Here is a 14,841-nt window from a genome sequence, read left to right as displayed (position 1 = left end):
CAGGGTGGGCAGACGACAAAGAAGAGGGCACAGAGGAGGGGGGAGGAGGAGGCAGACGGCAAAGTGTGGAGGGGGGGGAGAGGCAGACGACAAAGAGTGGAGGGGGGAGGGGAGGAGTAGGCAGACGGCAAAGATGGAGGGGGAGGCAGACGACAAAGATGGAGGGGGGAGGGGAGGAGTAGGAAGACGACAAACATGAAGGGGGAGGCAGACGGCAAAGATGGAGGGGGAGGCAGATGACAAAGCCTCAATTAACCCCTAACGGAGGCAACGCTTGTCGGCTGCCGTCTCGAGCACTTTGCCGACTGCTCCTAAGGAAAGCTGACGGCAAAGAGCTTTGTCCTCCGCTTTGGGGGGGGCAGACGGCAAAGAAGGTCCTATGCCGTCGTAGGCTGACGCAAAAATTTTGCCGCCCGTGAGAATCTTTGCCGTCTGTGATTTTGTCTTTGCCGTCAGTGATTTTGTCTTTGCCGTCTGTGATGCCAGACGGCAAAGAAGCTGATTCCTGTAGTGATTAGGTGCCCAGTTGATGCTATTTTTTGATTCGAAACATCCACTAAATGGTAATGACAGTCGCAATTTTAGGTTGGTTGCAACAACATATGGATTTAATCCATTTAGGTCAACAAGGAGTACCTACAGTACTTCGCCAGACTTTTTGATTCTATACAACCTTCCTCCTTGGATGTGCGTGAAGCGGCCTAATTTCATTCTTTATTTGCTTATTCCTGACCCTAAGGCACCTGGTGGTGATATGGATGTCTATCTTGAGCCTTTAGTAGACAATCTAGTAGATATATACTATCATGGTGTAAAGACATTTGATGCTTCTAGGTCTGAGATATTTGATCTTCGTGCTGCCATCCTTTGCACCATACATGACTTTCCAGGTTTCGGCTACACTCATGGGTGTACTATCCAGGGTGAGGTAGCTTGTCCTGAGTGCCATTCATTTACTTGTTCTCTACAAATAAAGAAGGGCAGCAAATGTATGTGGGAAAATAATGCGCTAGAAATACATTGTGTACAGATTCATAAACACACACACACACACACACACACACGTAAGCACGCACACACAAACACAAACACATCAATTTTCAGCTTTACATATTCAAGTGTAGCAACAACACCTTCTTCTTCTTTCCGGGAGCAGGTTGGCATCTAATAGACCTTTAAGATTCAAAGTTCTCTTCATGTTCTCATTTTGTTTTCTTAGTACGTCAACTACATTTCTGTTCTTTTCAAGTTCATATTCAAGAATTCTTTATGCGCTTCGTAATGGGGTTGTCATTTTTGCTCCTGCTCCTGTAAGTGTTTACAAACGAGTTAGGAGTCTATACAAGAATCAAGTAGTTGAACTAAAATAACAACAAAATTTTACGCAACTACCAAATAAAATGCAGAAAATTGCTATCACACTTACTTCCTCTTTGGTGCAGCAACAATTATTCCATCTATATCGGTCCTTAAATGAGAAAAATTGGTATAATTAATGTTGGGATCAATATTTGTGTGTAGATCAATTAACAACCCCTCATTAGCATTTTCAAGATCTACATTTTTATCATCATCATCCATATTTTCATCAGCCACAACTGCCATAGAATAGATGCCATGTGGTTTTATGTTCTAGAAAACTGCACACCAGCCTTCATCATTAACTTGTAGAACATAGAAAACTTGTGTGGCTTGTGATGCTAAGATAAAGGTTCATCGGATAACTTATCACAGCTACCAAATAAATGGTTGAAGTTAACAGTTGTAACCCCAAACTGGTTGGTTTTTACCCATTTGTCTTGTTCACGATTGTCAACCCAATCACATCGAAATAACACCATATATCCATTTTGGCGGTAGTTTAGCTCAACTATCTCCTAATAATGCCATAATATGTCTCTAACCCTCTTGAATTTTGTGCAACTATAGCTACTCCACTATTTTGAATAGGTCTACCATCATCACTTGAATGTGTATGGAAATCAAACCCATTAGTGGTATAGTTCAATTTTCTAGCAATCAAGAAAGGCTCTTGGGCTAAAATTTGCATTTCTGCTGATACTTCCACACCTCTGTCAACTAATGCCAAGACGTGAGTATAGAATTGTTGTTAGGTACAATGGGTTAACATGATAGGTCAAGTCCTGTCCTACTTACATGTTGTCAAAAACACTCGTGAAACTTCTCATGTTGCATAGTATTGATTGCTTTTTCATTGGGAAGACCAATTGAGGATAGGTGCTCACGATGTTTCCTATAATTGTGTATCAAATTAACTATTATAAGGAAAATAATAAAGGAAGAGATAATATTACTATAAGGTGCGTATCTTACTTCACATAAGGTTCTATTGCATTGTGGTTGAACAAGACATATCTATGTGCTTGGATCCAAGAATTGGTCGATAATGATACAATGCTACCCAAACCTTGCCCCTTGTGGTAGAAGTATGGACTGGTACTAGACATTTCATTATTCAGCAACTCAACATTCTTATCTTTCCGAGTGAACCTAGTCTAACACCGTTTTAGATAACAAGAACAAAATGTAAGTCTCTCATCAAACAAATAACCTTCAGTGATTGATCCTTCAGGATGGCTTCTAGCGCGTACATGTCCTTTGTAGTGCCCCAAATACCTACATACTACACATTGTAAGCCTTTCTATTAAAACCCTCACATAAAATGCTATTAGATTTTGTTTAGAAGATCACCTTTCTACCGACCACATTCTCCGAAAGTGTACTAGACCACCAATTCTAACTTGGGCTGCCAAATGCACCATCAAGTGGACCATGACATCAAAAAAACTTGGCAGGAATATAGTTTCAAGTATGCTTAAGGTCTCACCTATTCCAGACTCTAAAATTTTCATTTCACAGATGCAGATAATAGGTGAGGTAAGTTTCTTGAAGAAGTAACTAACACGAGTCCATGCTGCACATACTCTTGTTGGTAGTATCTTTCGAATCGCAAGCGGAAGTTGGTGCTGCAATAGAATGTGATTATCATGGCTCTTGAGTCCAAATATCTTCTTCTCAGCAACATGGATACAACGTCGTAGGTTAGCTGCAAAGCCTTGTGGAAACTTGACTCCTATTAGGACTTGGATAAAATGTTTCATTAGCTCAGGTGTCAAAGTATATTGTGCTGGAGGTATATACAATTTACCATCGTCTAATTCCACAGAATGAAGGTCGCCCATAATAGCTAAAGCTTGCATGTCTAAGCGAGAATTTGTGTTATCCTTTGACTTTCCCTCAAGGCCAAGAAGTTTGTTAACTATGTTATCAGATATGTTTTTTCTACATGCATAACATCAAAATTATGACGCAACATCAGATATTTCAAATAGGGCAACTTAGACCACACAGATCTTCTTTTATAAAGGGGACACGATTCACCTTCTTTGTGTTTTCTATTTTCTTTCTTCCTCACAGCTGGTTCTTTTCCAAAGGATGTTTCAAGATTTGTAGTCAAATTATCAATTTCCTCACTCGTAAGGGTATAGGTGTTGTCCTATGCTCTGACTAGCCATCAAATATTTTTATCAGACCTAAACTGATGGTTGGATGATAAGAACCTACGATGTCCCATATAACAATATTTGCTATTTTAACCCATTTTCAATAATTAACACTGATTTATGTGGTTAATTGTAGATACAAAACCAAAACTCTGTTTTAGAAACTGAATCTCCACACCGACAACTGCGGTCTACATCAAGATTAAGAACTAGAATTTTAGCTGAACCTGTGGCTGTATTGAATGAACCTAAACGTATGCTCCTCGACTTTCATGTGTGTATCTTGCAACTGAATGATGATGCACTTATAGTACTAAACATATTTTCTGTGTTTATTGAGTATTAGGCTTGGAAAGGGAGGTTAGGAAAGTTACGACCATGAAAAGCATATGGGGAAGGCAAAACAAGCCTAAACTCAAGTTGAAAATCAATGACTATGGTCAGCCTTGTGGTAAATCTGCTACATGGTTTGCTAACTTTGTTGGAACACAAATAAGAACCAAGGGTTTTCCGGTTGAATTAGATGATTGGAATAAGGTTAATTTGACTAAAAAACTTGCTTTATGGAAGGAGGCAAAGGTAATGCGTTTATGGACTATTCTTATGTCTTGGATGCAAACTTAGTATTGTTGCCTATTTTTTAGTTGTTTTGGGAATTAGACCAACGAGCTTTCCAATGGTACATGAAAACAACACAAATTAAATGAAAAGAATTCAATTCAGACCTAAAGAGGGAATATTACGATGAATCATAAGAGTATGGCGAACTTATACCATCATGTGATGCTAGAGTTCATCCTAACCAATGGAAGTTGCTTGTTGCATTTTGGTTAACTCCAAAAGCTAAGGTATGCTCTTTGATAGGTTGGTATTGACGTCTAATTCCATTGTTTGACATGATCTTGTGACAGGCTCACTCAATAAGAGCCAAAAAAATGAGCAAATAATACTCAAAATGACACATCTGGAAGTAAGAGTTTTGCTCGCGTAGACACTGAAATGGCATGCAACTATATGCATTCCTTATTTGAACTTGGATGGTTGTACATTTTGCTCATTGTTTTAATTCTTTGATTACTTGACATACACCGAGGTGCCCAAGCATCGTCCTCATAGACATGGGTTGTTTATTGAAACACATACACTTCAAATTAGTGGAATTCCTCAAAAAGGGTTCGCATTAAGGATTGTAAGTTTAGATGCACTTGAATTTTTTGATGCCTGTCATATTTTTGTTTATGTAGTAAATACTAGGAGCACATAACACATTCCTGAAATTTACAAAAATAACTTCAAGATGTAGCAGGAAAGGACCCTGAATTAGTGGAGAATGGTACTAAGGATGGTGATTTGTTTGCATTTGTTTGTGGAAGAGAAAAAAATGGATATGTTCGTGCTTTAGGATTGGGGCCAACTCCATGTGAACTAGAGTTTCATGGAAACAAGTAGTATAAATTTACAAAGCTTCAATGGCAATGGAAGCATGTCGTGTATCTGACCAAAAAGTGGAACATGTGCAAGAAAAAATGGACGACATGAAGAAGAAAATGACATAAATGGATGACATGAAGAAGCAAATGGCCGAGATGAGGGGACTTATTTTGTCATCACAGGGGAACTGAGATGAAACCAATAGCATACCTACAATAGGAGAACGGGTAGCACTATAGTTCTATTATATTGTACCTCTGCAATAGTGGAACATGTAATATCATCTACACTGCTTGATTTTGATGTCGGGCATAAGGACAAGAGAAACTAATAATACTGAAGAAGGTAATGATATTCTGGTGGACATGGCTGAGTCAAATGTTATTGGAATAAAATTTGTTAATGCAGAGAAACATGATAGGCAACAAGGGGTAGATCTTTCATTTTACTTAAGTCTGAATGATAATTCATCTAAAAACATTTTGTCAATATGATGCTTTATTAACTTAAGTTTTTCTGCTTGGGATTCCCTTATGCTTTTCTACACAATAGTATGTATATGTACACATGAATTTTCTTCTTTAAAATGAAATTATGTTCTGAATTACAATTTTCCCCCATAGGGTGGAAGAAATGTCATCCTATATAGCTTGACTAGACCTTTAAGTGTTGTTGTTGCCAAAGGAACAATTCAAACAACTAATCCAAAGGTTGGGGTGGGGTGAGCCTCTAGGTTCTCAATTTGTTGAAATTGTCGTCAATTCGGTGCTCAAAAGGGAAACTATCTTGCCTCGTCCATTTGGAGACATGCTTACCAAGGCAGATGGTAAGGGGAAATCAATTGCATGGCCATATGCTATGGTAAGAATCCACATCACTTGCTTTGTTTTATTTTCTGCTAATTGGCCACCTATTGGCCATGGGAGATGTTAAGTAACTATTACTGCTGTAGGTCAAAGATGCGCAAAAGGTAACAAATGCGCCACGAGGTGCAGGTAATATGACATACTCCATACATCAAGTTTACTACAATCCATTCTTTTTATGTGATGTGATGAAATTCATGTGATTGGAATTAGTGGAATGTTGGTTTTATGTACCAATGTTTGTATGAAGTTTGATCATTTTTTGGGTTAAATGCTCACTTTCTTCAGAATTTTGTATGTGTTTCAGGTACATAGTCACCTAGTGCATGGATATGATGACTTTTTCACGAAACATTGGGCTATTTGCTGCATTTTGGACCAGCCAAGTTCAACCATGTCATGAATCTTATGTGTGTTATTTGGTGCTTCATGCATTTTGGCGTAGAACTTTATGCGCCTGGATATGACTGGTGTTCTAGACTAGTGTTTAAACTCTTTTAGACTAGTAAATATTGTTCTGGACTAGTGTTGTCCTCTTGACTTGTGTGTTCTATGGATGGTTGTACAATGTTGGTTGTTGTCAACCTTGGTCAATATATATGTATGTTGGCATCCTGATTCTATTTGTCAATGAGATTTGCGCATGGTGTATGCATATTCAATATTTTCATTCGGATGTTGTTTGTCGAAGACATTTGAGCAGTGCATATGTACCTAATTATTGTTTTGGATGTACATTTTATATGTATGTTGTAGATACCTATCTAGACAGAGTATGTGTTGCCAAATGTACCTAACTAGCGTGACATATTAAGTGTCGGCAAAGGTATGTACCTAACTTGACATATTAAGTGTCGGCAAAGGTATGTACCTAACCTCACATATTAAGTGTGGGCAAAGGTATGTACCTAACCTGTCATACTAAGTGTCGACAAAGGTATGTATCTAACCTGAAATATTAAGTGTCGGCAAACACATATACCTACAAGGACAATTTATATGTCGCTAAAGGTAGGGTGTATGCCCACATATCAAATGTCGGGGTAGGTAGAGTGTATGCCAACAAACCAACTGTTGGGAAAGGTAGGGTGTAAGCTGACCGAAAATGTGTCACCAAAGGTAGGGTGTATGCCGACTGAAAATGTGTCGGGAAGTAAACAATTGTTGGCAATACCTTTGCCCACAGTGATTCCTCCTACTGTTTTATCTTGTGTTGGCATATGTGTTAGCTACAATTTATGTGTCGGCAAAGGTACCCTATGCCAACAGATTGATGTGTCACTAAATCTTGACCGTGTTGTAGTGTGTGGCAGAGTGTCGAAGTGGAGCTCTAGATGAGATCGATGTGGAACAGAGACTTGTGGCAGCGGAAAAAGTGTTTTTCTGTGATATTTTGGGTTTTTGGAATACATGTGAATTTATAGGCCAGATAATGGAGGAAGTGGGGCCATCGGGGAGGGACAAGCCATCAGGGCGCATGCACCCCCGGGTCGTGCCCCATTGGCTTGTGCCTCCCTCGTATGGCTTCCGGCCTCCTCCCAAAGCTTCCACGTATTCTTTTGGTCCCACAAAATCATAAAAACATTTCGGGGCAATTTGACTTCATTTTGTATAGTAAAGCCGAAAAACAAAAAAAACGCAGAAAGCAACAACTCACACTAGGCACTGAGCACTAGGCACTTGGTAGAATCATTAGACCAATGAAACATATGTTGTTATTAATTACCAAAACCACCTAGGGAGGAATTGTGCTTTTAGGAGGATACCATACTAACATACTACATCACAACCATTTTAATGCATGTTGCCACACAACATAAATAATTATCCACTCCTAGCTATTTCAGCATGGCAAAAGCAACTATAATATCTAATTCTCATCACAAATGAGGTTACTCATAATATGTTGAATCAAGATCTAACGAGCTAAATATATTTACAAAAACATAAAATAAGAAGAGTTCACACCATCTTCCTTTACCACGATCACTTCTTCAAATCAACATCATTATTTCCTTTCACTTGCACGACCGAATGATGTGAAAATAATAATAGTGCACATGTACCATGGACTAAGCTAGAATGTAAAAACAATTTATTCAAAGAGGAAGACAAGCTAATATTGACTCTTTGTTAGATCAACAATAAATCATATGAGAGCCACTCAACATTTTCATCGTGATCTTCTCCTTCTAATGACTCAAAGAAAAGAAACAAATTCAGAGAAACACACTGATTTTTTGGAGTTTTTAGTTTTCGTAAAGAAAGCAAATTAACAAGGGAAAACAAAAAGTGAGAAAAACTATTTACAAGGGAAAGCTCCCAACAAACACAATAAGAATATGAAATCTTGTTGGGTTTTATTTTGATACTACAAACTACTTAAACAAGAAAGTAAAACCGAAAAGAAAATAGAAATATTTTTTGTTTTTCCAAGTTTTTCAAACACACAAGAATGAAGAAAAAATATAGCTAACATGGATAAATAATGAAAAAGGATAAACACCGATAGTTGGAATTTGTGAATATGAATGTAATGTCGCTGAGAAATACATACTCCCCCAAGCTTAGGCTTTAGGCCTAGCTAGGTAATCACCATCAATAATAGTCATCGGGTCCAGTAGGAAAGTTGCTAGGCGGAGGCACTCAGCATCCCAAGCCTAGGCCTGGTTCTGCTATGCGGCCAACTCATTTCGGTAAGCGATGATGTCCAGTGGCATGATAACATATTCATGTCTCGCATAAGAGTCAAACAAAGAAGATGTGGGGAATAGAATTATATCGCAAGTATTCTTGCTAAATACCAAGTTATAGCGAATGTGGTGAGGATGCTCAGGATCATCGATAAAGTGGTGACCTATCATAGCGTGGTGATCCAGATATGTAACGCCCAAGATGCATTTGTTCCTCATCCTTGCTCAAGGGCCTTGATAGCCTTAGAAGCACATCTCGTTGTTTTGCAGGAATGGATATTGTTACAAGCACACGTAAAGAGGAGATGCGTGTATGGAATTGGCTTACACTCGCCACAAGGTAAATCATGATCATCTCAAATACAATTTGTCATAGCAATCATCATACATAAAGAAGGGTCTAATTACACATGAAACCAAATGATAAAATCAATATCCATATTGTTAATCCGAGGCTGCCAACCTGAAACCCATCCTATCATTGTTGAAGAAGAAGAAGAAGAATTCCATATCAAACAAGCATCTCTCTCATGTCAAAGCATTGCATTACGTGTACCTACAACTGTTGTTGTAGTAATTTGTGAGCCATGGGGACTCAACAATGTTATTTACAAGGGTAGATAGACTAGCAAAGCTTAATGGGTATGGAATGGTTAACTGGTGAGGCTGCAACAAGCACTAAGCATTGATATTTAACTAACTTACGAGTACAACAATAAAAATAGAAACGTGCGTCAATTAGTAATGATCAAGAAGTTATCATGAACAACTACTTGCAAGTCATTCATAACCCCATAGTTGTTGTTGTATTATAATTGGATTTACTTCAAATTTCTAAAACCAGGTATTATAAATTTTCCAAGTTCCACATAAATGCAGCCATGGCTTTCCGACATATTTAACCCTCCAGGGATGATCCAACTGATCGATCACAAACTAGCCACAAGATGCAATGGAAAACCTCAACCTCGAGATAGCCCAAAGTATCCTTGAAATCCTAATGCACAAGACATTCGTTAAAGGTATAAAAAAATCCATCAAGACCACCCGACATGTCGCCACCCCGATAGGATCCGTATATCTCATTCTCAAGACACACCTGATTGTACGAACTTCAAGTAGGTCAGTCATAGAGTTACCCCTAGTGGACACCAGCGGTTGATGGTTTGGACCACCACTCATGAGGAGCACTGGCCTGATTTGTTGATTAATTATCGACGGGGTGGTCATGCCCTATGCAAGTTTTACTAGTTAATAAAATATAGTACCAATGATGGGCCTTGCTGGAAGAGTTTTATCCCAAAACGAAGGGGTCCCCGTAACAACCCTGAGCGTGTTAGGAACGCTCAATAGGGAACATAACACCGATAAACAGTAACAAACGTGACAAAGGTGGTACAAAACACCGAGCAAAAGGACAAGCCTTCCACCTTTCACCAAGTATATAGATGCATTAATTAAATAGCAAGAATAATGTGATATCCCAAAGATATGTTAGGAAATGTCGCATGGGAAACAAAAAAATTCCTACGCGCACACAAGATCTATCCATGGTGATGATCATCTCCAAGAGGGGAGAGTGCATCTACATAGCCTTGTAGATTGCTAAGCGGTGGAGTATATAATGCGGTTGATGTAGTGGTACGTCTTCGCGACCCAATCACGATCCGTCACGCGATCTTATCACGATCTGTCCCGCGATCTCATCATGATCATGCACGATCAAGTGTCGAACAAATGGCACCTCCGTGTTCAGCACATGTACATCTCGATGATGATCTCCTCCTTCTTGATCCAGCAAGAGGGGCGGGGAGGTAGATGAGTTCTCCAACATGGCGGCCTGGTTGTGGTGGTGGTGAACTAATCCAGCAGGGCTTCACCAAGCTCTACTAAACTAATCTAGAGGAGAAAGCGACCTAGAGAGAGAGAGAGAGAGAGAGCAGCAAGTGGATAATTACGGTTAGGGTTGACCTCAAATCCTCTAGTATATATAGGAGGGAGGAAGGGGAGGAGGAAGCCAAAAAAACCTCTAGGGGTTCGGATGAATTAGGATGAGGTGGAGGAGTCCACCTCCAATCCTGCTCCAAGTAGGATTCCTCTCCTACTTGGAAACCTCCCCTCCTTTGGGTTTTTTTCCTTCCCCCACCCCTTGGCCGCATGGGACCCTTGGCGCTGGCTCGGCCAGTCCACTAAGGGCTGGTGTGCCACCCCTAAGGCCCATATGGCCTCCCGGCGTTGGTGACCCTTCCGGATGGCCCTCCCGACATTCCCAGTACACTACCGAAAATACCCGAAACTTTTTTGGTGACCAAAAAGGGACTTCCTATATATCAATCTTTACCTCCAGACCATTCTGGACCTCCTCGTGACGTCCGGGATCTCATACGGTACTCCAAACAACTTTTGGTTACCAACACACATAACTCAATAATACCAAAATGTAAACGAATCTGAAGTGTGTAGACCGTGCGGGTTCGAGAACTATGTAGACATTACCTGACACACTCTCCGGTCAATAACCAATAGCGAGACCTGGATGTCCATATTGGCTCCTACATATTCTATGAATATCTTTATCTGTTGAAACTCTATGTCAAGGATTCAGTTAATCCTGTATGTTGTTTCATTTGTCCTTCGGTACGTTACTTGCCCGAGATTCGATTATCGACTATACCTAGTTCAATCTCTTAACCGGCAAGTATCTTTTCCCGTTCCGTAATACAAGATCTCATGACTAACTCCTTAGTCACATTGCTTGCAAGGCATATTGTGATGTTGTATTATCGAGTGGGCCCCGAGATACCTCTCCGTCATATGAGTGACAAATCCCAGGCTCTATTCACGCCAACCGAACACACACCTCCGGAGATACCTGTAGAGCACTTTTGTAGTCACCCAGTTACGTTGTGTCATTTGATACACACAAGGTATTCCTCCAGTGTCCTGGAGTTGTATGATCTCATGGTCATAGGAACAGATATATTGACATGCAGAAAACAGTTGCAATAAACTAACACGATCATATGCTACGTTCATAGTTTGGGTCTTGTCCATCACATCATTCTCCTAATCATGTGGTCCCGTTATCAAATGAGAACCCTTTTCTATGGTCATGAAACCTTAATCATCTTCGATCAATGAGCTAGTCAACTAGAGGCTTACTAGGGACAGTGTTTTGTGTATGCATCCACACATGTATTTGTGTTTCCATTCAATACAATTATAGCATGGATAATAAACGATTATCATGAAGAAGGCAATATAATAATAACCAATTAATTATTTACTCTAAGGCATATTTGCAACAGTCTCCCACTTGCACTAGAGTCAATAATCTAGTTCACATCACTATGTGATAATAATGAATCTTACACCCATACAATTCTGGGGTTTGATCATGTCTTACTTGTGAGAGAGGTTTTTAATCAACGGGTCTGAACCTTTCTGATCCGTGTGTGCTTTAAAAATCTCTACGTTATCCTGTAGATGCTTCTACCACGTGCCATTTGGAACTATTCCAAATGACTGCTCCACTATACGAATCTGGTTTACTACTTAGAGTTATCCGGATTAGTGTCAAAGCTTGCATTGACGTAACCCTTTAAGACGAACTCTTTTATCACCTCCATAATCGAGAAAAATTGCTTAGTCCACTAGTTACTAAGGATAACTTTGACTATTGTCCAGTGATCCATTCTTGGATCACTCTTATACCCCTTGACAAACTGATGGCAAGGCACTCATCACGTGCGGTACACAACATGGCATACTTTAGAGCCTACGGCTAAGGCATAAGGGAAGACCTTCATCCTTTCTTTTTCTTCTGCCGTAGTCGGGTTTTGAGTCTTATTCAAATTCACACCTTACAATACAGTAAAGAACTCCTTTTTTGACTGATCCAGTTTGAACTCCTTGAAAAACTTGTCAAGGTATGTATTCACCTAAAGTTTTTATCAAGCGTCTTGATCTATCTCCACAGATCTTGATGCTCAACGTTCAAGTACCCTTATTTCAGGTTTTCCTTTCAAAAACACTTTTCAAACAACCATATATGCTTTCCAGAAATTCTACATCATTTCTGATCAACAATATGTCAACCACATATACTCATCAGAAATTCTATAGTGCTTCCACTCACTTTCTTGGAAATACAAGTTTCTCATAAACTTTGTATAAACCTAAAAGCTTTGATCATCTCATCAATGCATATATTCCACTTCCGAGATGCTTGCTCCAGTCCAGAGAAGGATTGCTGGAGCTTGCATACTTGTTAGCATCCTTAGGATTGACAAAACCGTCTGGTTGTATCACATACAACCTTTCCTCAAGGAAACCTGTCAAGGAAACAATGTTTTGATATCAGTCTGCAAGATTTCATCATAAATAATGTTGGAACTGCTAACATAATTTCAACAGACTTTAGCATCACTACAGGTGAGAAATTGTCATCGTAGTCAACTCCTTGAACTTGTCGGAAACATCTTTGCGACAAGTCGAGCTTTCTTAATGGTGACAATTACCATCATCGTTCGTCTTCCTTTTAAAAATCCATCTATACCTAACAACCTTACGACCATGAAGTATTTCTTCCAAAGTCTACACTTTGTTTTCATACATGAATGTTATCTCGAATTTCATGGCCTTCGACCATTCGTCGGAATTTGGGCCCACCATCGCTTCTCCATAACTCGTAGGTCCATTGTTGTCCAGCAACATGACTTCCAAGACAAGACTACCGTACTACTCTGGAGCAGTACGCATCCTTGTCGACCTATGAGGTTTGGTAGTAACTTGATCATAAGATTTATGATCAACATCATCAACTACCACTTCAACTGTTGTAGGAGCCACACGAACAATTTCCTACGCCTTGCTACTCATTGGTTTAAGTGATGGTTCAATAACCTCATCAAGTTAACACCATCCTCCCACTCAAATCTTTCGAGAGAAACCTTTTATTGAGAAAGGACCCATTTCTAGAAACAAACACTTTACTTTCGGTATGAGATAGGAGGTATTCCTAACTGTTTTGGGTATCTTATGAAGATGCATTTATCCGCTTTGGGTTCGAGCTTATCAGGCTGAAACTTTTTCACAAAAGCGTCGCAACCCCAAACTTTTAAGAAACGACAACTTAGGTTTCTCCATACCATATTTCATACGATGTCATCTCAACAAAATTATGTGGTGTCCTATTTAAGTGAATGTGGTTGTCTCTAATGCCTAACCCCAAAATAATAATGGTAATTTGATAAGAGACATCATAGTGTGCACCATATCCAATAGGGTGCGGCGATGATGTTCGGACACAGCATCACACTATGGTGTTCCAGGTGGCATGAGTTGTGAAACAATTTTCACATTGTCTTCAATGTATACCAAACTCGCGACACAGATATATATTTACCTCCATGATCACATCATAGACATATTATCCTGTTGTCACGACGATCTTCAACTTCACTGTGAAATTTCTTGAACTTTTCAATATTTTAGACTTGTGATTCATCAAGCAAGTACACCTGTATCTACTCAAAGCGTTGGTGAAGTAATAACATAACGATATCCACTACGTGCCTCAGCACTCATTGGACTGCATACATCAACATGTATTATTTCCAACATTCACTTTCTCGTTCCATCTCACTTGAAAAACGAGGCCTTCAGTCATCTTGATCATGTGGCATGATTTGCATGTCTCGAGTGATTCAAAATCAGGTGAGTCTAAACAATCCATCTGCATGGAGTTTCTTCATGCGTTTATACCAATAGGCATGGTTCACATGTCTCAAATGTTTGAAAAACGAGCGAGTCCAAAGATCCATCAACATGGAGCTTCTTCATGCGTTTTATACCAATATGACTCAAGCGGCAGTGCCACAAGTAAGTGGTACTATCATTACTACTTTGTATCTTTTGGCATTAATATTATGAACATGTGTATCAGTTTCTGATTTCGGGCTCCGCAAAACCCTAAAGATACAAACTCAGGGGCATGTACGAAGATCTCTCACGGGCTCGCCTCACCTAACTCGCTACTCGCTAGGGATGGCAGGGAACTCACTCGATGGTGAGGAAGACTCAGAACACGACAGTTTACCCAGGTTCGGGCAGATGAGAAGCATAATACCCTACTCTTGCTTTGGTGGATTGCCTCTCGTGGAGGTTGGTGGGTGAACTAGTACAGCGGTCGTGGGCCTCCGGAGGCTGGGTGGCCTTGGTGTGGTGCCAGTGGGCGAATGGATGAATCTGTCCCCTATGAAGTAACCTACTCTCTCTATATATAGTGGCGTCCCCGGTCCTCTTCCCTTATCCTTTCGGCAGGA

Source organism: Hordeum vulgare, chromosome 3H (genome assembly GCF_904849725.1).
Source record: "Hordeum vulgare subsp. vulgare chromosome 3H, MorexV3_pseudomolecules_assembly, whole genome shotgun sequence".
In the NCBI taxonomy this organism is placed as follows: domain Eukaryota; kingdom Viridiplantae; phylum Streptophyta; class Magnoliopsida; order Poales; family Poaceae; genus Hordeum; species Hordeum vulgare.
The sequence above is the reverse complement of the archived record's forward strand: the minus strand, read 5'-3'. Positions refer to the sequence as shown.